At 46.7% G+C, this 18,413-nt stretch overlaps 50 non-coding genes and 39 pseudogenes across 50 annotated transcripts; all 89 read right to left on the reverse strand.

Moving 5' to 3' along the window:
- Positions 1-26: 26 nt before the first annotated feature.
- Positions 27-145, reverse strand: LOC144415534 (5S ribosomal RNA). Its single transcript, XR_013471426.1, has one exon. It is a non-coding gene; the product is annotated as a 5S ribosomal RNA (ribosomal RNA).
- Positions 146-226: 81 nt separating this feature from the next.
- On the reverse strand, positions 227-345 carry LOC144413653 (5S ribosomal RNA). Its single transcript, XR_013469544.1, has one exon. It is a non-coding gene; the product is annotated as a 5S ribosomal RNA (ribosomal RNA).
- An 81-nt stretch (positions 346-426) lies between these two features.
- LOC144415150 (5S ribosomal RNA) lies at positions 427-545 on the reverse strand. The gene has a single exon (XR_013471042.1). It is a non-coding gene; the product is annotated as a 5S ribosomal RNA (ribosomal RNA).
- An 81-nt stretch (positions 546-626) lies between these two features.
- On the reverse strand, positions 627-745 carry LOC144412059 (5S ribosomal RNA; annotated as a pseudogene).
- An 81-nt stretch (positions 746-826) lies between these two features.
- LOC144415703 (5S ribosomal RNA) lies at positions 827-945 on the reverse strand. The gene has a single exon (XR_013471596.1). It is a non-coding gene; the product is annotated as a 5S ribosomal RNA (ribosomal RNA).
- An 81-nt stretch (positions 946-1,026) lies between these two features.
- LOC144415814 (5S ribosomal RNA) lies at positions 1,027-1,145 on the reverse strand. The gene has a single exon (XR_013471708.1). It is a non-coding gene; the product is annotated as a 5S ribosomal RNA (ribosomal RNA).
- An 81-nt stretch (positions 1,146-1,226) lies between these two features.
- On the reverse strand, positions 1,227-1,345 carry LOC144416858 (5S ribosomal RNA). Its single transcript, XR_013472751.1, has one exon. It is a non-coding gene; the product is annotated as a 5S ribosomal RNA (ribosomal RNA).
- Positions 1,346-1,426: 81 nt separating this feature from the next.
- On the reverse strand, positions 1,427-1,545 carry LOC144417003 (5S ribosomal RNA). Its single transcript, XR_013472895.1, has one exon. It is a non-coding gene; the product is annotated as a 5S ribosomal RNA (ribosomal RNA).
- An 81-nt stretch (positions 1,546-1,626) lies between these two features.
- Positions 1,627-1,745, reverse strand: LOC144413654 (5S ribosomal RNA). Its single transcript, XR_013469545.1, has one exon. It is a non-coding gene; the product is annotated as a 5S ribosomal RNA (ribosomal RNA).
- Positions 1,746-1,826: 81 nt separating this feature from the next.
- Positions 1,827-1,945, reverse strand: LOC144412060 (5S ribosomal RNA; annotated as a pseudogene).
- Positions 1,946-2,026: 81 nt separating this feature from the next.
- Positions 2,027-2,135, reverse strand: LOC144412875 (5S ribosomal RNA; annotated as a pseudogene).
- Positions 2,136-2,216: 81 nt separating this feature from the next.
- Positions 2,217-2,335, reverse strand: LOC144417866 (5S ribosomal RNA). Its single transcript, XR_013473394.1, has one exon. It is a non-coding gene; the product is annotated as a 5S ribosomal RNA (ribosomal RNA).
- An 85-nt stretch (positions 2,336-2,420) lies between these two features.
- On the reverse strand, positions 2,421-2,539 carry LOC144417527 (5S ribosomal RNA; annotated as a pseudogene).
- Positions 2,540-2,620: 81 nt separating this feature from the next.
- LOC144415535 (5S ribosomal RNA) lies at positions 2,621-2,739 on the reverse strand. The gene has a single exon (XR_013471427.1). It is a non-coding gene; the product is annotated as a 5S ribosomal RNA (ribosomal RNA).
- Positions 2,740-2,820: 81 nt separating this feature from the next.
- On the reverse strand, positions 2,821-2,939 carry LOC144413655 (5S ribosomal RNA). The gene has a single exon (XR_013469546.1). It is a non-coding gene; the product is annotated as a 5S ribosomal RNA (ribosomal RNA).
- Positions 2,940-3,020: 81 nt separating this feature from the next.
- LOC144414914 (5S ribosomal RNA) lies at positions 3,021-3,139 on the reverse strand. Its single transcript, XR_013470805.1, has one exon. It is a non-coding gene; the product is annotated as a 5S ribosomal RNA (ribosomal RNA).
- Positions 3,140-3,220: 81 nt separating this feature from the next.
- LOC144413656 (5S ribosomal RNA) lies at positions 3,221-3,339 on the reverse strand. The gene has a single exon (XR_013469547.1). It is a non-coding gene; the product is annotated as a 5S ribosomal RNA (ribosomal RNA).
- An 81-nt stretch (positions 3,340-3,420) lies between these two features.
- LOC144413047 (5S ribosomal RNA) lies at positions 3,421-3,529 on the reverse strand (annotated as a pseudogene).
- Positions 3,530-3,610: 81 nt separating this feature from the next.
- Positions 3,611-3,729, reverse strand: LOC144412473 (5S ribosomal RNA). The gene has a single exon (XR_013469078.1). It is a non-coding gene; the product is annotated as a 5S ribosomal RNA (ribosomal RNA).
- Positions 3,730-3,814: 85 nt separating this feature from the next.
- On the reverse strand, positions 3,815-3,933 carry LOC144417528 (5S ribosomal RNA; annotated as a pseudogene).
- Positions 3,934-4,014: 81 nt separating this feature from the next.
- LOC144415536 (5S ribosomal RNA) lies at positions 4,015-4,133 on the reverse strand. The gene has a single exon (XR_013471428.1). It is a non-coding gene; the product is annotated as a 5S ribosomal RNA (ribosomal RNA).
- Positions 4,134-4,214: 81 nt separating this feature from the next.
- Positions 4,215-4,333, reverse strand: LOC144413657 (5S ribosomal RNA). Its single transcript, XR_013469548.1, has one exon. It is a non-coding gene; the product is annotated as a 5S ribosomal RNA (ribosomal RNA).
- Positions 4,334-4,414: 81 nt separating this feature from the next.
- On the reverse strand, positions 4,415-4,533 carry LOC144414916 (5S ribosomal RNA). The gene has a single exon (XR_013470807.1). It is a non-coding gene; the product is annotated as a 5S ribosomal RNA (ribosomal RNA).
- An 81-nt stretch (positions 4,534-4,614) lies between these two features.
- LOC144413658 (5S ribosomal RNA) lies at positions 4,615-4,733 on the reverse strand. The gene has a single exon (XR_013469549.1). It is a non-coding gene; the product is annotated as a 5S ribosomal RNA (ribosomal RNA).
- An 81-nt stretch (positions 4,734-4,814) lies between these two features.
- Positions 4,815-4,923, reverse strand: LOC144413030 (5S ribosomal RNA; annotated as a pseudogene).
- Positions 4,924-5,004: 81 nt separating this feature from the next.
- Positions 5,005-5,123, reverse strand: LOC144415777 (5S ribosomal RNA). The gene has a single exon (XR_013471670.1). It is a non-coding gene; the product is annotated as a 5S ribosomal RNA (ribosomal RNA).
- Positions 5,124-5,204: 81 nt separating this feature from the next.
- Positions 5,205-5,323, reverse strand: LOC144417237 (5S ribosomal RNA). The gene has a single exon (XR_013473130.1). It is a non-coding gene; the product is annotated as a 5S ribosomal RNA (ribosomal RNA).
- An 81-nt stretch (positions 5,324-5,404) lies between these two features.
- LOC144413659 (5S ribosomal RNA) lies at positions 5,405-5,523 on the reverse strand. The gene has a single exon (XR_013469550.1). It is a non-coding gene; the product is annotated as a 5S ribosomal RNA (ribosomal RNA).
- Positions 5,524-5,604: 81 nt separating this feature from the next.
- LOC144417795 (5S ribosomal RNA) lies at positions 5,605-5,722 on the reverse strand (annotated as a pseudogene).
- Positions 5,723-5,807: 85 nt separating this feature from the next.
- LOC144413660 (5S ribosomal RNA) lies at positions 5,808-5,926 on the reverse strand. The gene has a single exon (XR_013469551.1). It is a non-coding gene; the product is annotated as a 5S ribosomal RNA (ribosomal RNA).
- An 81-nt stretch (positions 5,927-6,007) lies between these two features.
- Positions 6,008-6,126, reverse strand: LOC144417551 (5S ribosomal RNA; annotated as a pseudogene).
- Positions 6,127-6,207: 81 nt separating this feature from the next.
- Positions 6,208-6,326, reverse strand: LOC144417450 (5S ribosomal RNA). Its single transcript, XR_013473343.1, has one exon. It is a non-coding gene; the product is annotated as a 5S ribosomal RNA (ribosomal RNA).
- Positions 6,327-6,407: 81 nt separating this feature from the next.
- Positions 6,408-6,525, reverse strand: LOC144412120 (5S ribosomal RNA; annotated as a pseudogene).
- Positions 6,526-6,606: 81 nt separating this feature from the next.
- LOC144414130 (5S ribosomal RNA) lies at positions 6,607-6,725 on the reverse strand. Its single transcript, XR_013470021.1, has one exon. It is a non-coding gene; the product is annotated as a 5S ribosomal RNA (ribosomal RNA).
- An 81-nt stretch (positions 6,726-6,806) lies between these two features.
- LOC144417153 (5S ribosomal RNA) lies at positions 6,807-6,924 on the reverse strand. Its single transcript, XR_013473046.1, has one exon. It is a non-coding gene; the product is annotated as a 5S ribosomal RNA (ribosomal RNA).
- An 81-nt stretch (positions 6,925-7,005) lies between these two features.
- On the reverse strand, positions 7,006-7,124 carry LOC144418027 (5S ribosomal RNA; annotated as a pseudogene).
- Positions 7,125-7,205: 81 nt separating this feature from the next.
- LOC144418056 (5S ribosomal RNA) lies at positions 7,206-7,324 on the reverse strand (annotated as a pseudogene).
- Positions 7,325-7,567: 243 nt separating this feature from the next.
- LOC144418179 (5S ribosomal RNA) lies at positions 7,568-7,686 on the reverse strand (annotated as a pseudogene).
- An 81-nt stretch (positions 7,687-7,767) lies between these two features.
- Positions 7,768-7,886, reverse strand: LOC144413662 (5S ribosomal RNA). The gene has a single exon (XR_013469553.1). It is a non-coding gene; the product is annotated as a 5S ribosomal RNA (ribosomal RNA).
- Positions 7,887-7,967: 81 nt separating this feature from the next.
- LOC144412833 (5S ribosomal RNA) lies at positions 7,968-8,086 on the reverse strand (annotated as a pseudogene).
- An 81-nt stretch (positions 8,087-8,167) lies between these two features.
- LOC144413663 (5S ribosomal RNA) lies at positions 8,168-8,286 on the reverse strand. Its single transcript, XR_013469554.1, has one exon. It is a non-coding gene; the product is annotated as a 5S ribosomal RNA (ribosomal RNA).
- An 81-nt stretch (positions 8,287-8,367) lies between these two features.
- Positions 8,368-8,486, reverse strand: LOC144418331 (5S ribosomal RNA; annotated as a pseudogene).
- Positions 8,487-8,567: 81 nt separating this feature from the next.
- On the reverse strand, positions 8,568-8,686 carry LOC144413664 (5S ribosomal RNA). Its single transcript, XR_013469555.1, has one exon. It is a non-coding gene; the product is annotated as a 5S ribosomal RNA (ribosomal RNA).
- Positions 8,687-8,767: 81 nt separating this feature from the next.
- LOC144417983 (5S ribosomal RNA) lies at positions 8,768-8,886 on the reverse strand (annotated as a pseudogene).
- Positions 8,887-8,967: 81 nt separating this feature from the next.
- On the reverse strand, positions 8,968-9,086 carry LOC144413665 (5S ribosomal RNA). The gene has a single exon (XR_013469556.1). It is a non-coding gene; the product is annotated as a 5S ribosomal RNA (ribosomal RNA).
- Positions 9,087-9,167: 81 nt separating this feature from the next.
- LOC144413666 (5S ribosomal RNA) lies at positions 9,168-9,286 on the reverse strand. Its single transcript, XR_013469557.1, has one exon. It is a non-coding gene; the product is annotated as a 5S ribosomal RNA (ribosomal RNA).
- Positions 9,287-9,367: 81 nt separating this feature from the next.
- On the reverse strand, positions 9,368-9,486 carry LOC144413667 (5S ribosomal RNA). The gene has a single exon (XR_013469558.1). It is a non-coding gene; the product is annotated as a 5S ribosomal RNA (ribosomal RNA).
- An 81-nt stretch (positions 9,487-9,567) lies between these two features.
- On the reverse strand, positions 9,568-9,686 carry LOC144417867 (5S ribosomal RNA; annotated as a pseudogene).
- An 81-nt stretch (positions 9,687-9,767) lies between these two features.
- On the reverse strand, positions 9,768-9,886 carry LOC144417868 (5S ribosomal RNA; annotated as a pseudogene).
- A 243-nt stretch (positions 9,887-10,129) lies between these two features.
- On the reverse strand, positions 10,130-10,248 carry LOC144417869 (5S ribosomal RNA; annotated as a pseudogene).
- An 81-nt stretch (positions 10,249-10,329) lies between these two features.
- On the reverse strand, positions 10,330-10,448 carry LOC144415838 (5S ribosomal RNA). Its single transcript, XR_013471732.1, has one exon. It is a non-coding gene; the product is annotated as a 5S ribosomal RNA (ribosomal RNA).
- An 81-nt stretch (positions 10,449-10,529) lies between these two features.
- On the reverse strand, positions 10,530-10,648 carry LOC144416914 (5S ribosomal RNA). The gene has a single exon (XR_013472807.1). It is a non-coding gene; the product is annotated as a 5S ribosomal RNA (ribosomal RNA).
- An 81-nt stretch (positions 10,649-10,729) lies between these two features.
- Positions 10,730-10,848, reverse strand: LOC144417870 (5S ribosomal RNA; annotated as a pseudogene).
- Positions 10,849-10,929: 81 nt separating this feature from the next.
- On the reverse strand, positions 10,930-11,048 carry LOC144413668 (5S ribosomal RNA). The gene has a single exon (XR_013469559.1). It is a non-coding gene; the product is annotated as a 5S ribosomal RNA (ribosomal RNA).
- An 81-nt stretch (positions 11,049-11,129) lies between these two features.
- LOC144418332 (5S ribosomal RNA) lies at positions 11,130-11,248 on the reverse strand (annotated as a pseudogene).
- Positions 11,249-11,329: 81 nt separating this feature from the next.
- Positions 11,330-11,448, reverse strand: LOC144413669 (5S ribosomal RNA). Its single transcript, XR_013469560.1, has one exon. It is a non-coding gene; the product is annotated as a 5S ribosomal RNA (ribosomal RNA).
- Positions 11,449-11,529: 81 nt separating this feature from the next.
- Positions 11,530-11,648, reverse strand: LOC144413670 (5S ribosomal RNA). The gene has a single exon (XR_013469561.1). It is a non-coding gene; the product is annotated as a 5S ribosomal RNA (ribosomal RNA).
- An 81-nt stretch (positions 11,649-11,729) lies between these two features.
- On the reverse strand, positions 11,730-11,848 carry LOC144418095 (5S ribosomal RNA; annotated as a pseudogene).
- Positions 11,849-11,933: 85 nt separating this feature from the next.
- LOC144417616 (5S ribosomal RNA) lies at positions 11,934-12,052 on the reverse strand (annotated as a pseudogene).
- An 81-nt stretch (positions 12,053-12,133) lies between these two features.
- LOC144413549 (5S ribosomal RNA) lies at positions 12,134-12,252 on the reverse strand. The gene has a single exon (XR_013469469.1). It is a non-coding gene; the product is annotated as a 5S ribosomal RNA (ribosomal RNA).
- An 81-nt stretch (positions 12,253-12,333) lies between these two features.
- On the reverse strand, positions 12,334-12,452 carry LOC144412061 (5S ribosomal RNA; annotated as a pseudogene).
- An 81-nt stretch (positions 12,453-12,533) lies between these two features.
- LOC144412369 (5S ribosomal RNA) lies at positions 12,534-12,642 on the reverse strand (annotated as a pseudogene).
- An 81-nt stretch (positions 12,643-12,723) lies between these two features.
- LOC144414612 (5S ribosomal RNA) lies at positions 12,724-12,842 on the reverse strand. Its single transcript, XR_013470501.1, has one exon. It is a non-coding gene; the product is annotated as a 5S ribosomal RNA (ribosomal RNA).
- An 81-nt stretch (positions 12,843-12,923) lies between these two features.
- Positions 12,924-13,042, reverse strand: LOC144413671 (5S ribosomal RNA). Its single transcript, XR_013469562.1, has one exon. It is a non-coding gene; the product is annotated as a 5S ribosomal RNA (ribosomal RNA).
- An 81-nt stretch (positions 13,043-13,123) lies between these two features.
- On the reverse strand, positions 13,124-13,242 carry LOC144417871 (5S ribosomal RNA; annotated as a pseudogene).
- An 81-nt stretch (positions 13,243-13,323) lies between these two features.
- Positions 13,324-13,442, reverse strand: LOC144417873 (5S ribosomal RNA; annotated as a pseudogene).
- Positions 13,443-13,685: 243 nt separating this feature from the next.
- Positions 13,686-13,804, reverse strand: LOC144417874 (5S ribosomal RNA; annotated as a pseudogene).
- An 81-nt stretch (positions 13,805-13,885) lies between these two features.
- LOC144413673 (5S ribosomal RNA) lies at positions 13,886-14,004 on the reverse strand. The gene has a single exon (XR_013469564.1). It is a non-coding gene; the product is annotated as a 5S ribosomal RNA (ribosomal RNA).
- An 81-nt stretch (positions 14,005-14,085) lies between these two features.
- LOC144413674 (5S ribosomal RNA) lies at positions 14,086-14,204 on the reverse strand. Its single transcript, XR_013469565.1, has one exon. It is a non-coding gene; the product is annotated as a 5S ribosomal RNA (ribosomal RNA).
- An 81-nt stretch (positions 14,205-14,285) lies between these two features.
- Positions 14,286-14,404, reverse strand: LOC144418096 (5S ribosomal RNA; annotated as a pseudogene).
- Positions 14,405-14,489: 85 nt separating this feature from the next.
- LOC144417617 (5S ribosomal RNA) lies at positions 14,490-14,608 on the reverse strand (annotated as a pseudogene).
- An 81-nt stretch (positions 14,609-14,689) lies between these two features.
- Positions 14,690-14,808, reverse strand: LOC144413594 (5S ribosomal RNA). The gene has a single exon (XR_013469486.1). It is a non-coding gene; the product is annotated as a 5S ribosomal RNA (ribosomal RNA).
- An 81-nt stretch (positions 14,809-14,889) lies between these two features.
- LOC144412698 (5S ribosomal RNA) lies at positions 14,890-15,008 on the reverse strand (annotated as a pseudogene).
- Positions 15,009-15,089: 81 nt separating this feature from the next.
- LOC144412895 (5S ribosomal RNA) lies at positions 15,090-15,198 on the reverse strand (annotated as a pseudogene).
- An 81-nt stretch (positions 15,199-15,279) lies between these two features.
- On the reverse strand, positions 15,280-15,398 carry LOC144414623 (5S ribosomal RNA). Its single transcript, XR_013470512.1, has one exon. It is a non-coding gene; the product is annotated as a 5S ribosomal RNA (ribosomal RNA).
- An 81-nt stretch (positions 15,399-15,479) lies between these two features.
- Positions 15,480-15,598, reverse strand: LOC144413675 (5S ribosomal RNA). The gene has a single exon (XR_013469566.1). It is a non-coding gene; the product is annotated as a 5S ribosomal RNA (ribosomal RNA).
- An 81-nt stretch (positions 15,599-15,679) lies between these two features.
- Positions 15,680-15,798, reverse strand: LOC144417875 (5S ribosomal RNA; annotated as a pseudogene).
- Positions 15,799-15,879: 81 nt separating this feature from the next.
- On the reverse strand, positions 15,880-15,998 carry LOC144417876 (5S ribosomal RNA; annotated as a pseudogene).
- Positions 15,999-16,241: 243 nt separating this feature from the next.
- On the reverse strand, positions 16,242-16,360 carry LOC144417877 (5S ribosomal RNA; annotated as a pseudogene).
- An 81-nt stretch (positions 16,361-16,441) lies between these two features.
- On the reverse strand, positions 16,442-16,560 carry LOC144415839 (5S ribosomal RNA). Its single transcript, XR_013471733.1, has one exon. It is a non-coding gene; the product is annotated as a 5S ribosomal RNA (ribosomal RNA).
- Positions 16,561-16,641: 81 nt separating this feature from the next.
- Positions 16,642-16,760, reverse strand: LOC144417026 (5S ribosomal RNA). Its single transcript, XR_013472918.1, has one exon. It is a non-coding gene; the product is annotated as a 5S ribosomal RNA (ribosomal RNA).
- Positions 16,761-16,841: 81 nt separating this feature from the next.
- LOC144413676 (5S ribosomal RNA) lies at positions 16,842-16,960 on the reverse strand. Its single transcript, XR_013469567.1, has one exon. It is a non-coding gene; the product is annotated as a 5S ribosomal RNA (ribosomal RNA).
- Positions 16,961-17,041: 81 nt separating this feature from the next.
- On the reverse strand, positions 17,042-17,160 carry LOC144418334 (5S ribosomal RNA; annotated as a pseudogene).
- Positions 17,161-17,241: 81 nt separating this feature from the next.
- LOC144414463 (5S ribosomal RNA) lies at positions 17,242-17,360 on the reverse strand. The gene has a single exon (XR_013470353.1). It is a non-coding gene; the product is annotated as a 5S ribosomal RNA (ribosomal RNA).
- Positions 17,361-17,441: 81 nt separating this feature from the next.
- On the reverse strand, positions 17,442-17,560 carry LOC144413677 (5S ribosomal RNA). The gene has a single exon (XR_013469568.1). It is a non-coding gene; the product is annotated as a 5S ribosomal RNA (ribosomal RNA).
- Positions 17,561-17,641: 81 nt separating this feature from the next.
- LOC144418098 (5S ribosomal RNA) lies at positions 17,642-17,760 on the reverse strand (annotated as a pseudogene).
- Positions 17,761-17,845: 85 nt separating this feature from the next.
- Positions 17,846-17,964, reverse strand: LOC144417618 (5S ribosomal RNA; annotated as a pseudogene).
- Positions 17,965-18,045: 81 nt separating this feature from the next.
- On the reverse strand, positions 18,046-18,164 carry LOC144413605 (5S ribosomal RNA). Its single transcript, XR_013469497.1, has one exon. It is a non-coding gene; the product is annotated as a 5S ribosomal RNA (ribosomal RNA).
- Positions 18,165-18,245: 81 nt separating this feature from the next.
- Positions 18,246-18,364, reverse strand: LOC144412062 (5S ribosomal RNA; annotated as a pseudogene).
- Between the last annotated feature and the right edge of the window lie 49 nt (positions 18,365-18,413).

Here is an 18,413-nt window from a genome sequence, read left to right on the forward strand (position 1 = left end):
CAAAATCGAATGAAACGGCGACGAAAAGCCTACGACACTCGGTATTCCCAGCCGGTCACCCATGCAAGTACTAACCAAGCCCGACATTGCTTAACTTCCGAGATCGAACAAGATCGGGTGCATTCAACGTGGTATGGTTGTAGGCGATAAAGTAGTAGTCTATTCGGCTATTTGTATTTCGCAATTGTTAGAAAACAGAGCAAAATCGAATGAAACGGCGACGAAAAGCCTACGACACTCGGTATTCCCAGCCGGTCACCCATGCAAGTACTAACCGAGCCCGACATTGCTTAACTTCCGAGATCGAACGAGATCGGGTGCATTCAACGTGGTATGGTTGTAGGCGATAAAGTAGTAGTCTATTCGGCTATTTGTATTTCGCAGTTGTTGGAAAACAGAGCAAAATCGAATGAAACGGCGACGAAAAGCCTACGACACTTGGTATTCCCAGCCGGTCACCCATGCAAGTATTAACCGAGCCCGACATTGCTTAACTTCCGAGATCGAACGAGATCGGGTGCATTCAACGTGGTATGGTTGTAGGCGATAAAGTAGTAGTCTATTCGGCTATTTGTATTTCGCAGTTGTTGGAAAACAGAGCAAAATCGAATGAAACGGCGACGAAAAGCCTACGACACTCGGTATTCCCAGCCGGTCACCCATGCAAGTACTAACCGAGCCTGACATTGCTTAACTTCCGAGATCGAACGATAACGGGTGCATTCAACGTGGTATGGTTGTAGGCGATAAAGTAGTAGTCTATTCGGCTATTTGTATTTCGCAGTTGTTGGAAAACAGAGCAAAATCGAATGAAACGGCGACGAAAATCCTACGACACTCGGTATTCCCAGCCGGTCACCCATGCAAGTACTAACCGAGCCCGACATTGCTTAACTTCCGAGATCGAACGAGATCGGGTGCATTCAACGTGGTATGGTTGTAGGCGATAAAGTAGTAGTCTATTCGGCTATTTGTATTTCGCAGTTGTTGGAAAGCAGAGCAAAATCGAACGAAACGGCGACGAAAAGCCTACGACACTCGGTATTCCCAGCCGGTCACCCATGCAAGTACTAACCGAGCCCGACATTGCTTAACTTCCGAGATCGAACGAGATCGGGTGCATTGAACGTGGTATGGTTGTAGGCGATAAAGTAGTAGTCTATTCGGCTATTTGTATTTCGCAGTTGTTGGAAAACAGAGCAAAATCGAATGAAACGGCGACGAAAAGCCTACGACACTCGGTATTCCCAGCCGGTCACCCATGCAAGTACTAACCGAGCCCGACATTGCTTAACTTCCGAGATCGAACGAGATCGGGTGCATTCAACGTGGTACGGTTGTATGCGATAAAGTAGTAGTCTATTCGGCTATTTGTATTTCGCAGTTGTTGGAAAACAGAGCAAAATCGAATGAAACGGCGACGAAAATCCTACGACACTCGGTATTCCCAGCCGGTCACCCATGCAAGTACTAATCGAGCCCGACATTGCTTAACTTCCGAGATCGAACGAGATCAGGTGCATTCAACGTGGTATGGTTGTAGGCGATAAAGTAGTAGTCTATTCGGCTATTTGTATTTCGCAGTTGTTGGAAAACAGAGCAAAATCGAATGAAACGGCGACGAAAAGCCTACGACACTCGGTATTCCCAGCCGGTCACCCATGCAAGTACTAACCGAGCCCGACATTGCTTAACTTCCGAGATCGAACGAGATCGGGTGCATTCAACGTGGTATGGTTGTAGGCGATAAAGTAGTAGTCTATTCGGCTATTTGTATTTCGCAGTTGTTGGAAAACAGAGCAAAATCGAATGAAACGGCGACGAAAAGCCTACGACACTCGGTATTCCCAGCCGGTCACCCATGCAAGTACTAACCGAGCCTGACATTGCTTAACTTCCGAGATCGAACGATAACGGGTGCATTCAACGTGGTATGGTTGTAGGCGATAAAGTAGTAGTCTATTCGGCTATTTGTATTTCGCAGTTGTTGGAAAACAGAGCAAAATCGAATGAAACGGCGACAAAAAGCCTACGACACTCGGTATTCCCAGCCGGTCACCCATGCAAGTACTAACCGAGACCGACATTGCTTAACTTCCGAGATCGAGTGCATTCAACGTGGTATGGTTGTAGGCGATAAAGTAGTAGTCTATTCGGCTATTTGTATTTCGCAGTTGTTGGAAAACAGAGCAAAATCGAATGAAACGGCGACGAAAAGCCTACGACACTCGGTATTCCCAGCCGGTCACCCATGCAAGTACTAACCGAGCCCGACATTGCTTAACTTCCGAGATCGAACGAGATCGGGTGCATTCAACGTGGTATGGTCGTAGGCGATAAAGTAGTAGTCTATTCGGCTATTTGTATTTTGCAGTTGTTAGAAAACAGAGCAAAAACGAATGGAACGGCGACGAAAAAAAAGCCTACGACACTCGGTATTCCCAGCCGGTCACCCATGCAAGTACTAACCGAGCACGACATTGCTTAACTTCCGAGATCGAACGAGATCGGGTGCATTCACCGTGGTATGGTTGTAGGCGATAAAGTAGTAGTCTATTCGGCTATTTGTATTTCCCAGTTGTTAGAAAACAGAGCAAAATCGAATGAAACGGCGACGAAAAGCCTACGACACTCGGTATTCCCAGCCGGTCACCCATGCAAGTACTAACCAAGCCCGACATTGCTTAACTTCCGAGATCGAACAAGATCGGGTGCATTCAACGTGGTATGGTTGTAGGCGATAAAGTAGTAGTCTATTCGGCTATTTGTATTTCGCAATTGTTAGAAAACAGAGCAAAATCGAATGAAACGGCGACGAAAAGCCTACGACACTCGGTATTCCCAGCCGGTCACCCATGCAAGTACTAACCGAGCCCGACATTGCTTAACTTCCGAGATCGAACGAGATCGGGTGCATTCAACGTGGTATGGTTGTAGGCGATAAAGTAGTAGTCTATTCGGCTATTTGTATTTCGCAGTTGTTGGAAAACAGAGCAAAATCGAATGAAACGGCGACGAAAAGCCTACGACACTCGGTATTCCCAGCCGGTCACCCATGCAAGTACTAACCGAGTCCGACATTGCTTAACTTCCGAGATCGAACGAGATCGGGTGCATTCAACGTGGTATGGTTGTAGGCGATAAAGTAGTAGTCTATTCGGCTATTTGTATTTCGCAGTTGTTGGAAAACAGAGCAAAATCGAATGAAACGGCGACGTAAAGCCTACGACACTCGGTATTCCCAGCCGGTCACCCATGCAAGTACTAACCGAGCCCGACATTGCTTAACTTCCGAGATCGAACGAGATCGGGTGCATTCAACGTGGTATGGTTGTAGGCGATAAAGTAGTAGTCTATTCGGCTATTTGTATTTCGCAGTTGTTGGAAAACAGAGCAAAATCGAATGAAACGGCGACAAAAAGCCTACGACACTCGGTATTCCCAGCCGTTCACCCATGTAAGTACTAACCGAGCCCGACATTGCTTAACTTCCGAGGTCGAGTGCATTCAACGTGGTATGGTTGTAGGCGATAAAGTAGTAGTCTATTCGGCTATTTGTATTTCGCAGTTGTTGGAAAACAGAGCAAAATCGAATGAAACGGCGACGAAAAGCCTACGACACTCGGTATTCCCAGCCGGTCACCCATGCAAGTACTAACCGAGCCCGACATTGCTTAACTTCCGAGATCGAACGAGATCGGGTGCATTCAACGTGGTATGGTCGTAGGCGATAAAGTAGTAGTCTATTCGGCTATTTGTATTTTGCAGTTGTTAGAAAACAGAGCAAAAACGAATGGAACGGCGACGAAAAAAAAGCCTACGACACTCGGTATTCCCAGCCGGTCACCCATGCAAGTACTAACCGAGCACGACATTGCTTAACTTCCGAGATCGAACGAGATCGGGTGCATTCACCGTGGTATGGTTGTAGGCGATAAAGTAGTAGTCTATTCGGCTATTTGTATTTCCCAGTTGTTAGAAAACAGAGCAAAATCGAATGAAACGGCGACGAAAAGCCTACGACACTCGGTATTCCCAGCCGGTCACCCATGCAAGTACTAACCAAGCCCGACATTGCTTAACTTCCGAGATCGAACAAGATCGGGTGCATTCAACGTGGTATGGTTGTAGGCGATAAAGTAGTAGTCTATTCGGCTATTTGTATTTCGCAATTGTTAGAAAACAGAGCAAAATCGAATGAAACGGCGACGAAAAGCCTACGACACTCGGTATTCCCAGCCGGTCACCCATGCAAGTACTAACCGAGCCCGACATTGCTTAACTTCCGAGATCGAACGAGATCGGGTGCATTCAACGTGGTATGGTTGTAGGCGATAAAGTAGTAGTCTATTCGGCTATTTGTATTTCGCAGTTGTTGGAAAACAGAGCAAAATCGAATGAAACGGCGACGAAAAGCCTACGACACTCGGTATTCCCAGCCGGTCACCCATGCAAGTACTAACCGAGTCCGACATTGCTTAACTTCCGAGATCGAACGAGATCGGGTGCATTCAACGTGGTATGGTTGTAGGCGATAAAGTAGTAGTCTATTCGGCTATTTGTATTTCGCAGTTGTTGGAAAACAGAGCAAAATCGAATGAAACGGCGACGTAAAGCCTACGACACTCGGTATTCCCAGCCGGTCACCCATGCAAGTACTAACCGAGCCCGACATTGCTTAACTTCCGAGATCGAACGAGATCGGGTGCATTCAACGTGGTATGGTTGTAGGCGATAAAGTAGTAGTCTATTCGGCTATTTGTATTTCGCAGTTGTTGGAAAACAGAGCAAAATCGAATGAAACGGCGACAAAAAGCCTACGACACTCGGTATTCCCAGCCGTTCACCCATGTAAGTACTAACCGAGCCCGACATTGCTTAACTTCCGAGATCGAGTGCATTCAACGTGGTATGGTTGTAGGCGATAAAGTAGTAGTCTATTCGGCTATTTGTATTTCGCAGTTGTTGGAAAACAGAGCAAAATCGAATGAAACGGCGACGAGAAGCCTGCGACACTCGGTATTCCCAGCCGGTCACCCATGCAAGTACTAACCGAGCCCGACATTGCTTAACTTCCGAGATCGAACGAGATCGGGTGCATTCAACGTGGTATGGTTGTAGGCGATAAAGTAGTAGTCTATTCGGCTATTTGTATTTCGCAGTTGTTGGAAAACAGAGCAAAATCGAATGAAACGGCGATAAAAAGCCCACGACACTCGGTATTCCCAGCCGGTCACACATGCAAGTACTAACCGAGCCCGACATTGCTTAACTTCCGAGATCGAACGAGATCGGGTGCATTCAACGTGGTATGGTTGTAGGCGATAAAGTAGTAGTCTATTCGGCTATTTGTATTTCGCAGTTGTTGGAAAACAGAGCAAAATCGAATGAAACGGCGACGAAAAGCCTACGACACTCGGTATTCCCAGCCGGTCACCCATGCAAGTACTAACCGAGCCCGACATTGCTTAACTTCCGAGATCGAACGAGATCGGGTGCATTCAACGTGGTATGGTTGTAGGCGATAAAGTAGTAGTCTATTCGGCTATTTGTATTTCGCAGTTGTTGGAAAACAGAGCAAAATCGAATGAAACGGCGACGAAAAGACTACGACGCTCGATATCCCAGCCGGTCACCCATGCAAGTACTAACCGAGCCCGACATTGCTTAACTTCCGAGATCGAACGAGATCGGGTGCATTCAACGTGGTATGGTTGTAGTCGATAAAGTAGTAGTCTGTTCTGCTATTTGTATTTTGCAGTTGTTAGAAAACAGAGAAAAAACGAATGGAACGGCGACGAAAAAAAAGCCTACGACACTCGGTATTCCCAGCCGGTCACCCATGCAAGTACTAACCGAGCCCGACATTGCTTAACTTCCGAGATCGAACGAGATCGGGTGCATTCAACGTGGTATGGTTGTAGGCAATAAAGTAGTAGTCTATTCGGCTATTTGTATTTCGCAGTTGTTGGAAAACAGAGCAAAATCGAATGAAACGGCGAGGAAAAGCCTACGACACTCTGTATTCCCAGCCGGTCACCCATGCAAGTACTAACCGAGCCCGACATTGCTTAACTTCCGAGATCGAACGAGATCGGGTGCATTCACCGTGGTATGGTTGTAGGCGATAAAGTAGTAGTCTATTCGGCTATTTGTATTTCGCAGTTGTTAGAAAACAGAGCAAAATCGAATGAAACGGCGACGAAAAGCCTACGACACTCGGTATTCCCAGCCGGTCACCCATGCAAGTACTAACCAGGCCCGACATTGCTTAACTTCCGAGATCGAACAAGATCGGGAGCATTCAACGTGGTATGGTTGTAGGCGATGAAGTAGTAGTCTATTCGGCTATTTGTATTTCGCAGTTGTTAGAAAACACAGCAAAATCGAATGAAACGACGACGAAAAGCTTACGACACTCGGTATTCCCAGCCGGTCACCCATGCAAGTACTGACCGAACCCGACATTGCTTAACTTCCGAGGTCGACGAGATCGGGTGCATTCAACGTGGTATGGTTGTAGGCGATAAAGTAGTAGTCTATTCGGCTATTTGTATTTCGCAGTTGTTGGAAAACAGAGAAAAATCGATTGAAACGACGACGAAAAGCCTACGACACTCGGTATTCCCAGCCGGTCACCCATGCAAGTACTAACCAAGCCCGACATTGCTTAACTTCCGAGATCGAACGAGATCGGGTGCATTCAACGTGGTATGGTTGTAGGCGATTAAACAGTAGTCTATTCGGCTATTTGTATTTCGCAGTTGTTGGAAAACAGAGCAAAATCGAACGAAACGGCGACGAAAAGCCTACGACACTCGGTATTCCAGCCGGTCACCCATGCAAGTACTAACCGAGCCCGACATTGCTTAACTTCCGAGATCGAACGAGATCGGGTGCATTCAACGTGGTATGGTTGTAGGCGATAAAGTAGTAGTCTATTCGGCTATTTGTATTTCGCAGTTGTTGGAAAACAGATCAAAATCGAATGAAACGGCGACGAAAAGCCTACGACACTCGGTATTCCCAGCCGGTCACCCATGCAAGTACTAACCGAGCCCGACATTGCTTAACTTCCGAGATCTAACGATAACGGGTGCATTCAACGTGGTATGGTTGTAGGCGATAAAGTAGTAGTCTATTCGGCTATTTGTATTTCGCAGTTGTTGGAAAACAGAGCAAAATCGAATGAAACGGCGACAAAAAGCCTACGACACTCGGTATTCCCAGCCGGTCACCCATGCAAGTACTAACCGAGCCCGACATTGCTTAACTTCCGAGATCGAACGATAGCGGGTGCATTCAACGTGGTATGGTTGTAGGCGATAAAGTAGTAGTCTATTCGGCTATTTGTATTTCGCAGTTGTTGGAAAACAGAGCAAAATCGAATGAAACGGCGACAAAAAGCCTACGACACTCGGTATTCCCAGCCGGTCACCCATGCAAGTACTAACCGAGCAAAATTCAACGTGGTATGATTGTAGGCGATAAACTAGTAGTCTATTCGGCTATTTGTATTTCGCAGTTGTTGGAAAACAGAGCAAAATCGAATGAAACGGCGACGAAAAGCCTACGACACTCGGTATTCCCAGCCGGTCACCCATGCAAGTACTAACCGAGCCCGACATTGCTTAACTTCCGAGATCGAACGATAACGGGTGCATGCAACGTGGTATGGTTGTAGGCGATAAAGTAGTAGTCTATTCGGCTATTTGTATTTCGCAGTTGTTGGAAAACAGAGCAAAATCGAATGAAACGGCGACAAAAAGCCTACGACACTCGGTATTCCCAGCCGGTCACCCATGCAAGTACTAACCGAGCCCGACATTGCTTAACTTCCGAGATCGAACGAGATCGGGTGCATTCAACGTGGTATGGTTGTAGGCGATAAAGTAGTAGTCTATTCGGCTATTTGTATTTCGCAGTTGTTGGAAAACAGAGCAAAATCGAATGAAACGGCGACGAAAAGCCTACGACACTCGGTATTCCCAGCCGGTCACCCATGCAAGTAATAACCGAGCCCGACATTGCATAACTTCCGAGATCGAACGATAACGGGTGCATTCAACGTGGTATGGTTGTAGGCGATAAAGTAGTAGTGTATTCGGCTATTTGTATTTCGCAGTTGTTGGAAAACAGAGCAAAATCGAATGAAACGGCGACGAAAAGCCTACGACACTCGGTATTCCCAGCCGGTCACCCATGCAAGTACTAACCGAGCCCGACATTGCTTAACTTCCGAGATCGAACGAGATCGGGTGCATTCAACGTGGTATGGTTGTAGGCGATAAAGTAGTAGTCTATTCGGCTATTTGTATTTCGCAGTTGTTGGAAAACAGAGCAAAATCGAATGAAACGGCGACAAAAAGCCTACGACATTCGGTATTCCCAGCCTGTCACCCATGCAAGTACTAACCGAGCCCGACATTGCTTAACTTCCGAGATCGAACGAGATCAGGTGCATTCAACGTGGTATGGTTGTAGGCGATAAAGTAGTAGTCTATTCGGCTATTTGTATTTCGCAGTTGTTGGAAAACAGAGCAAAATCGAATGAAACGGCGACGAAAAGCCTACGACACTCGGTATTCCCAGCCGGTCACCCATGCAAGTACTAACCGAGCCCGACATTGCTTAACTTCCGAGATCGAACGAGATCGGGTGCATTCAACGTGGTATGGTTGTAGGCGATAAAGTAGTAGTCTATTCGGCTATTTGTATTTCGCAGTTGTTGGAAAACAGAGCAAAATCGAATGAAACGGCGACGAAAAGCCTACGACACTCGGTATTCCCAGCCGGTCACCCAAGCAAGTACTAACCGATCCCGACATTGCTTAACTTCCGAGATCGAACGAGATCGGGTGCATTCAACGTGGTATGGTTGTAGCCGATAAAGTAGTAGTCTATTCGGCTATTTGTATTTCGCAGTTGTTGGAAAACAGAGCAAAATCGAATGAAACGGCGACGAAAAGCCTACGACACTCGGTATTCCCAGCCGGTCACCCATGCAAGTACTAACCGAGCCCGACATTGCTTAACTTCCGAGATCGAACGAGATCGGGTGCATTCAACGTGGTATGGTTGTAGGCGATAAAGTAGTAGTCTATTCGGCTATTTGTATTTCGCAGTTGTTGGAAAACAGAGCAAAATGGAATGAAACGGCGACGAAAAGCCTACGACACTCGGTATTCCCAGCCGGTCACCCATGCAAGTACTAACCGAGCCCGACATTGCTTAACTTCCGAGATCGAACGAGATCGGGTGCATTCAACGTGGTATGGTTGTAGGCGATAAAGTATTAGTCTATTCGGCTATTTGTATTTTGCAGTTGTTGGAAAACAGAGCAAAATCGAATGAAACGGCGACGAAAAGCCTACGACACTCGGTATTCCCAGCCGGTCACCCATGCAAGTACTAACCGAGCCCGACATTGCTTAACTTCCGAGATCGAACGAGATCGGGTGCATTCAACGTGGTATGGTTGTAGGCGATAAGGTAGTAGTCTATTCGGCTATTTGTATTTCGCAGTTGTTGGAAAACAGATCAAAATCGAATGAAACGGCGACGAAAAGCCTACGACACTCGGTATTCCCAGCCGGTCACCCATGCAAGTACTAACCGAGCCCGACATTGCTTAACTTCCGAGATCGAACGATAACGGGTGCATTCAACGTGGTATGGTTGTAGGCGATAAAGTAGTAGTCTATTCGGCTATTTGTATTTCGCAGTTGTTGGAAAACAGAGCAAAATCGAATGAAACGGCGACAAAAAGCCTACGACACTCGGTATTCCCAGCCGGTCACCCATGCAAGTACTAACCGAGCCCGACATTGCTTAACTTCCGAGATCGAACGATAACGGGTGCATTCAACGTGGTATGGTTGTAGGCGATAAAGTAGTAGTCTATTCGGCTATTTGTATTTCGCAGTTGTTGGAAAACAGAGCAAAATCGAATGAAACGGCGACAAAAAGCCTACGACACTCGGTATTCCCAGCCGGTCACCCATGCAAGTACTAACCGAGCAAAATTCAACGTGGTATGATTGTAGGCGATAAACTAGTAGTCTATTCGGCTATTTGTATTTCGCAGTTGTTGGAAAACAGAGCAAAATCGAATGAAACGGCGACGAAAAGCCTACGACACTCGGTATTCCCAGCCGGTCACCCATGCAAGTACTAACCGAGCCCGACATTGCTTAACTTCCGAGATCGAACGATAACGGGTGCATTCAACGTGGTATGGTTGTAGGCGATAAAATAGTAGTCTATTCGGCTATTTGTATTTCGCAGTTGTTTGAAAACAGAGCAAAATCGAATGAAACGGCGACAAAAAGCCTACGACACTCGGTATTCCCAGCCGGTCACCTATGCAAGTACTAACCGAGCCCGACATTGCTTAACTTCCGAGATCGAACGAGATCGGGTGCATTCAACGTGGTATGGTTGTAGGCGATAAAGTAGTAGTCTATTCGGCTATTTGTATTTCGCAGTTGTTGGAAAACAGAGCAAAATCGAATGAAACGGCGACGAAAAGCCTACGACACTCGGTATTCCCAGCAGGTCACCCATGCAAGTACTAACCGAGCCCGACATTGCTTAACTTCCGAGATCGAACGAGATCGGGTGCATTCAATGTGGTATGGTTGTAGGCGATAAAGTAGTAGTCTATTCGGCTATTTGTATTTCGCAGTTGTTGGAAAACAGAGCAAAATCGAATGAAACGGCGACGAAAAGCCTACGACACTCGGTATTCCCAGCCGGTCACCCATGCAAGTACTAACCGAGCCCGACATTGCTTAACTTCCGAGATCGAACGATAACGGGTGCATTCAACGTGGTATGGTTGTAGGCGATAAAGTGGTAGTGTATTCGGCTATTTGTATTTCGCAGTTGTTGGAAAACAGAGCAAAATCGAATGAAACGGCGACGAAAAGCCTACGACACTCGGTATTCCCAGCCGGTCACCCATGCAAGTACTAACCGAGCCCGACATTGCTTAACTTCCGAGATCGAACGAGATCGGGTGCATTCAACGTGGTATGGTTGTAGGCGATAAAGTAGTAGTCTATTCGGCTATTTGTATTTCGCAGTTGTTGGAAAACAGAGCAAAATCGAATGAAACGGCGACAAAAAGCCTACGACATTCGGTATTCCCAGCCTGTCACCCATGCAAGTACTAACCGAGCCCGACATTGCTTAACTTCCGAGATCGAACGAGATCAGGTGCATTCAACGTGGTATGGTTGTAGGCGATAAAGTAGTAGTCTATTCGGCTATTTGTATTTCGCAGTTGTTGGAAAACAGAGCAAAATCGAATGAAACGGCGACGAAAAGCCTACGACACTCGGTATTCCCAGCCGGTCACCCATGCAAGTACTAACCGAGCCCGACATTGCTTAACTTCCGAGATCGAACGAGATCGGGTGCATTCAACGTGGTATGGTTGTAGGCGATAAAGTAGTAGTCTATTCGGCTATTTGTATTTCGCAGTTGTTGGAAAACAGAGCAAAATCGAATGAAACGGCGACGAAAAGCCTACGACACTCGGTATTCCCAGCCGGTCACCCATGCAAGTACTAACCGAGCCCGACATTGCTTAACTTCCGAGATCGAACGAGATCGGGTGCATTCAACGTGGTATGGTTGTAGGCGATAAAGTATTAGTCTATTCGGCTATTTGTATTTTGCAGTTGTTGGAAAACAGAGCAAAATCGAATGAAGCGGCGACGAAAAGCCTACGACACTCGGTATTCCCAGCCGGTCACCCATGCAAGTATTAACCGAGCCCGACATTTCTTAACTTCCGAGATCGAACGAGATCGGGTGCATTCAACGTGGTATGATTGTAGTCGATAAAGTAGTAGTCTGTTCTGCTATTTGTATTTTGCAGTTGTTAGAAAACAGAGAAAAAACGACTGGAACGGCGACGAAAAAAAAGCCTACGACACTCGGTATTCCCGGCCGGTCACCCATGCAAGTACTAACCGAGCCCGACATTGCTCAACTTCCGAGATCGAACGAGATCGGGTGCATTCGACGTGGTATGGTTGTAGGCGATAAAGTAGTAGTCTATTCGGCTATTTGTATTTCGCAGTTGTTGGAAAATAGAGCAAAATCGAATGAAACGGCGACGAAAAGCCTACGACACTCGGTATTCCCAGCCGGTCACCCATGCAAGTACTAACCGAGCCCGACATTGCTTAACTTCCGAGTTCGAACGAGATCGGGTGCATTCAACGTGGTATGGTTGTAGGCGATAAAGTAGTAGTCTATTCGGCTATTTGTGTTTCGCAGTTGTTGGAAAACAGAGCAAAATCGAATGAAACGGCGACGAAAAGCCTACGACACTCGGTATTCCCAGCCGGTCACCCATGCAAGTACTAACCGAGCCTGACATTGCTTAACTTCCGAGATCGAACGATAACGGGTGCATTCAACGTGGTATGGTTGTAGGCGATAAAGTAGTAGTCTATTCGGCTATTTGTATTTCGCAGTTGTTGGAAAACAGAGCAAAATCGAATGAAACGGCGACAAAAAGCCTACGACACTCGGTATTCCCAGCCGGTCACCCATGCAAGTACTAACCGAGCCCGACATTGCTTAACTTCCGAGATCGAGTGCATTCAACGTGGTATGGTTGTAGGCGATAAAGTAGTAGTCTATTCGGCTATTTGTATTTCGCAGTTGTTGAAAAACAGAGCAAAATCGAATGAAACGGCGACGAAAAGCCTACGACACTCGGTATTCCCAGCAGGTCACCCATGCAAGTACTAACCGAGCCCGACATTGCTTAACTTCCGAGATCGAACGAGATCGGGTGCATTCAACGTGGTATGGTTGTAGGCGATAAAGTATTAGTCTATTCGGCTATTTGTATTTTGCAGTTGTTGGAAAACAGAGCAAAATCGAATGAAACGGCGACGAAAAGCCTACGACACTCGGTATTCCCAGCCGGTCACCCATGCAAGTACTAACCGAGCCCGACATTGCTTAACTTCCGAGATCGAACGAGATCGGGTGCATTCAACGTGGTATGGTTGTAGGCGATAAGGTAGTAGTCTATTCGGCTATTTGTATTTCGCAGTTGTTGGAAAACAGATCAAAATCGAATGAAACGGCGACGAAAAGCCTACGACACTCGGTATTCCCAGCCGGTCACCCATGCAAGTACTAACCGAGCCCGACATTGCTTAACTTCCGAGATCGAACGATAACGGGTGCATTCAACGTGGTATGGTTGTAGGCGATAAAGTAGTAGTCTATTCGGCTATTTGTATTTCGCAGTTGTTGGAAAACAGAGCAAAATCGAATGAAACGGCGACAAAAAGCCTACGACACTCGGTATTCCCAGCCGGTCACCCATGCAAGTACTAACCGAGCCCGACATTGCTTAACTTCCGAGATCGAACGATAACGGGTGCATTCAACGTGGTATGGTTGTAGGCGATAAAGTAGTAGTCTATTCGGCTATTTGTATTTCGCAGTTGTTGGAAAACAGAGCAAAATCGAATGAAACGGCGACAAAAAGCCTACGACACTCGGTATTCCCAGCCGGTCACCCATGCAAGTACTAACCGAGCAAAATTCAACGTGGTATGATTGTAGGCGATAAACTAGTAGTCTATTCGGCTATTTGTATTTCGCAGTTGTTGGAAAACAGAGCAAAATCGAATGAAACGGCGACGAAAAGCCTACGACACTCGGTATTCCCAGCCGGTCACCCATGCAAGTACTAACCGAGCCCGACATTGCTTAACTTCCGAGATCGAACGATAACGGGTGCATTCAACGTGGTATGGTTGTAGGCGATAAAGTAGTAGTCTATTCGGCTATTTGTATTTCGCAGTTGTTGGAAAACAGAGCAAAATCGAATGAAACGGCGACAAAAAGCCTACGACACTCGGTATTCCCAGCCGGTCACCCATGCAAGTACTAACCGAGCCCGACATTGCTTAACTTCCGAGATCGAACGAGATCGGGTGCATTCAACGTGGTATGGTTGTAGGCGATAAAGTAGTAGTCTATTCGGCTATTTGTATTTCGCAGTTGTTGGAAAACAGAGCAAAATCGAATGAAACGGCGACGAAAAGCCTACGACACTCGGTATTCCCAGCCGGTCACCCATGCAAGTACTAACCGAGCCCGACATTGCTTAACTTCCGAGATCGAACGAGATCGGGTGCATTCAACGTGGTATGGTTGTAGGCGATAAAGTATTAGTCTATTCGGCTATTTGTATTTTGCAGTTGTTGGAAAACAGAGCAAAATCGAATGAAGCGGCGACGAAAAGCCTACGACACTCGGTATTCCCAGCCGGTCACCCATGCAAGTATTAACCGAGCCCGACATTTCTTAACTTCCGAGATCGAACGAGATCGGGTGCATTCAACGTGGTATGATTGTAGTCGATAAAGTAGTAGTCTGTTCTGCTATTTGTATTTTGCAGTTGTTAGAAAACAGAGAAAAAACGACTGGAACGGCGACGAAAAAAAAGCCTACGACACTCGGTATTCCCGGCCGGTCACCCATGCAAGTACTAACCGAGCCCGACATTGCTCAACTTCCGAGATCGAACGAGATCGGGTGCATTCGACGTGGTATGGTTGTAGGCGATAAAGTAGTAGTCTATTCGGCTATTTGTATTTCGCAGTTGTTGGAAAATAGAGCAAAATCGAATGAAACGGCGACGAAAAGCCTACGACACTCGGTATTCCCAGCCGGTCACCCATGCAAGTACTAACCGAGCCCGACATTGCTTAACTTCCGAGTTCGAACGAGATCGGGTGCATTCAACGTGGTATGGTTGTAGGCGATAAAGTAGTAGTCTATTCGGCTATTTGTGTTTCGCAGTTGTTGGAAAACAGAGCAAAATCGAATGAAACGGCGACGAAAAGCGTACGACACTCGGTATTCCCAGCCGGTCACCCATGCAAGTACTAACCGAGCCTGACATTGCTTAACTTCCGAGATCGAACGATAACGGGTGCATTCAACGTGGTATGGTTGTAGGCGATAAAGTAGTAGTCTATTCGGCTATTTGTATTTCGCAGTTGTTGGAAAACAGAGCAAAATCGAATGAAACGGCGACAAAAAGCCTACGACACTCGGTATTCCCAGCCGGTCACCCATGCAAGTACTAACCGAGCCCGACATTGCTTAACTTCCGAGATCTAGTGCATTCAACGTGGTATGGTTGTAGGCGATAAAGTAGTAGTCTATTCGGCTATTTGTATTTCGCAGTTGTTGAAAAACAGAGCAAAATCGAATGAAACGGCGACGAAAAGCCTACGACACTCGGTATTCCCAGCAGGTCACCCATGCAAGTACTAACCGAGCCCGACATTGCTTAACTTCCGAGATCGAACGAGATCGGGTGCATTCAACGTGGTATGGTTGTAGGCGATAAAGTATTAGTCTATTCGGCTATTTGTATTTTGCAGTTGTTGGAAAACAGAGCAAAATCGAATGAAACGGCGACGAAAAGCCTACGACACTCGGTATTCCCAGCCGGTCACCCATGCAAGTACTAACCGAGCCCGACATTGCTTAACTTCCGAGATCGAACGAGATCGGGTGCATTCAACGTGGTATGGTTGTAGGCGATAAGGTAGTAGTCTATTCGGCTATTTGTATTTCGCAGTTGTTGGAAAACAGATCAAAATCGAATGAAACGGCGACGAAAAGCCTACGACACTCGGTATTCCCAGCCGGTCACCCATGCAAGTACTAACCGAGCCCGACATTGCTTAACTTCCGAGATCGAACGATAACGGGTGCATTCAACGTGGTATGGTTGTAGGCGATAAAGTAGTAGTCTATTCGGCTATTTGTATTTCGCAGTTGTTGGAAAACAGAGCAAAATCGAATGAAACGGCGACAAAAAGCCTACGACACTCGGTATTCCCAGCCGGTCACCCATGCAAGTACTAACCGAGCCCGACATTGCTTAACTTCCGAGATCGAACGATAACGGGTGCATTCAACGTGGTATGGTTGTAGGCGATAAAGTAGTAGTCTATTCGGCTATTTGTATTTCGCAGTTGTTGGAAAACAGAGCAAAATCGAATGAAACGGCGACAAAAAGCCTACGACACTCGGTATTCCCAGCCGGTCACCCATGCAAGTACTAACCGAGCAAAATTCAACGTGGTATGATTGTAGGCGATAAACTAGTAGTCTATTCGGCTATTTGTATTTCGCAGTTGTTGGAAAACAGAGCAAAATCGAATGAAACGGCGACGAAAAGCCTACGACACTCGGTATTCCCAGCCGGTCACCCATGCAAGTACTAACCGAGCCCGACATTGCTTAACTTCCGAGATCGAACGATAACGGGTGCATTCAACGTGGTATGGTTGTAGGCGATAAAGTAGTAGTCTATTCGGCTATTTGTATTTCGCAGTTGTTGGAAAACAGAGCAAAATCGAATGAAACGGCGACAAAAAGCCTACGACACTCGGTATTCCCAGCCGGTCACCTATGCAAGTACTAACCGAGCCCGACATTGCTTAACTTCCGAGATCGAACGAGATCGGGTGCATTCAACGTGGTATGGTTGTAGGCGATAAAGTAGTAGTCTATTCGGCTATTTGTATTTCGCAGTTGTTGGAAAACAGAGCAAAATCGAATGAAACGGCGACGAAAAGCCTACGACACTCGGTATTCCCAGCAGGTCACCCATGCAAGTACTAACCGAGCCCGACATTGCTTAACTTCCGAGATCGAACGAGATCGGGTGCATTCAATGTGGTATGGTTGTAGGCGATAAAGTAGTAGTCTATTCGGCTATTTGTATTTCGCAGTTGTTGGAAAACAGAGCAAAATCGAATGAAACGGCGACGAAAAGCCTACGACACTCGGTATTCCCAGCCGGTCACCCATGCAAGTACTAACCGAGCCCGACATTGCTTAACTTCCGAGATCGAACGAGATCGGGTGCATTCAACGTGGTATGGTTGTAGGCGATAAAGTAGTAGTCTATTCGGCTATTTGTATTTCGCAGTTGTTGGAAAACAGAGCAAAATCGAATGAAACGGCGACAAAAAGCCTACGACATTCGGTATTCCCAGCCTGTCACCCATGCAAGTACTAACCGAGCCCGACATTGCTTAACTTCCGAGATCGAACGAGATCAGGTGCATTCAACGTGGTATGGTTGTAGGCGATAAAGTAGTAGTCTATTCGGCTATTTGTATTTCGCAGTTGTTGGAAAACAGAGCAAAATCGAATGAAACGGCGACGAAATGCCTACGACACTCGGTATTCCCAGCCGGTCACCCATGCAAGTACTAACCGAGCCCGACATTGCTTAACTTCCGAGATCGAACGAGATCGGGTGCATTCAACGTGGTATGGTTGTAGGCGATAAAGTAGTAGTCTATTCGGCTATTTGTATTTCGCAGTTGTTGGAAAACAGAGCAAAATCGAATGAAACGGCGACGAAAAGCCTACGACACTCGGTATTCCCAGCCGGTCACCCATGCAAGTACTAACCGAGCCCGACATTGCTTAACTTCCGAGATCGAACGAGATCGGGTGCATTCAACGTGGTATGGTTGTAGGCGATAAAGTATTAGTCTATTCGGCTATTTGTATTTTGCAGTTGTTGGAAAACAGAGCAAAATCGAATGAAGCGGCGACGAAAAGCCTACGACACTCGGTATTCCCAGCCGGTCACCCATGCAAGTATTAACCGAGCCCGACATTTCTTAACTTCCGAGATCGAACGAGATCGGGTGCATTCAACGTGGTATGATTGTAGTCGATAAAGTAGTAGTCTGTTCTGCTATTTGTATTTTGCAGTTGTTAGAAAACAGAGAAAAAACGACTGGAACGGCGACGAAAAAAAAGCCTACGACACTCGGTATTCCCGGCCGGTCACCCATGCAAGTACTAACCGAGCCCGACATTGCTCAACTTCCGAGATCGAACGAGATCGGGTGCATTCGACGTGGTATGGTTGTAGGCGATAAAGTAGTAGTCTATTCGGCTATTTGTATTTCGCAGTTGTTGGAAAATAGAGCAAAATCGAATGAAACGGCGACGAAAAGCCTACGACACTCGGTATTCCCAGCCGGTCACCCATGCAAGTACTAACCGAGCCCGACATTGCTTAACTTCCGAGTTCGAACGAGATCGGGTGCATTCAACGTGGTATGGTTGTAGGCGATAAAGTAGTAGTCTATTCGGCTATTTGTATTTCGCAGTTGTTGGAAAACAGAGCAAAATCGAATGAAACGGCGACGAAAAGCCTACGACACTCGGTATTCCCAGCCGGTCACCCATGCAAGTACTAACCGAGCCTGACATTGCTTAACTTCCGAGATCGAACGATAACGGGTGCATTCAACGTGGTATGGTTGTAGGCGATAAAGTAGTAGTCTATTCGGCTATTTGTATTTCGCAGTTGTTGGAAA

The sequence above is a fragment of the Styela clava genome, chromosome 15, assembly GCF_964204865.1.
Source record: "Styela clava chromosome 15, kaStyClav1.hap1.2, whole genome shotgun sequence".
In the NCBI taxonomy this organism is placed as follows: domain Eukaryota; kingdom Metazoa; phylum Chordata; class Ascidiacea; order Stolidobranchia; family Styelidae; genus Styela; species Styela clava.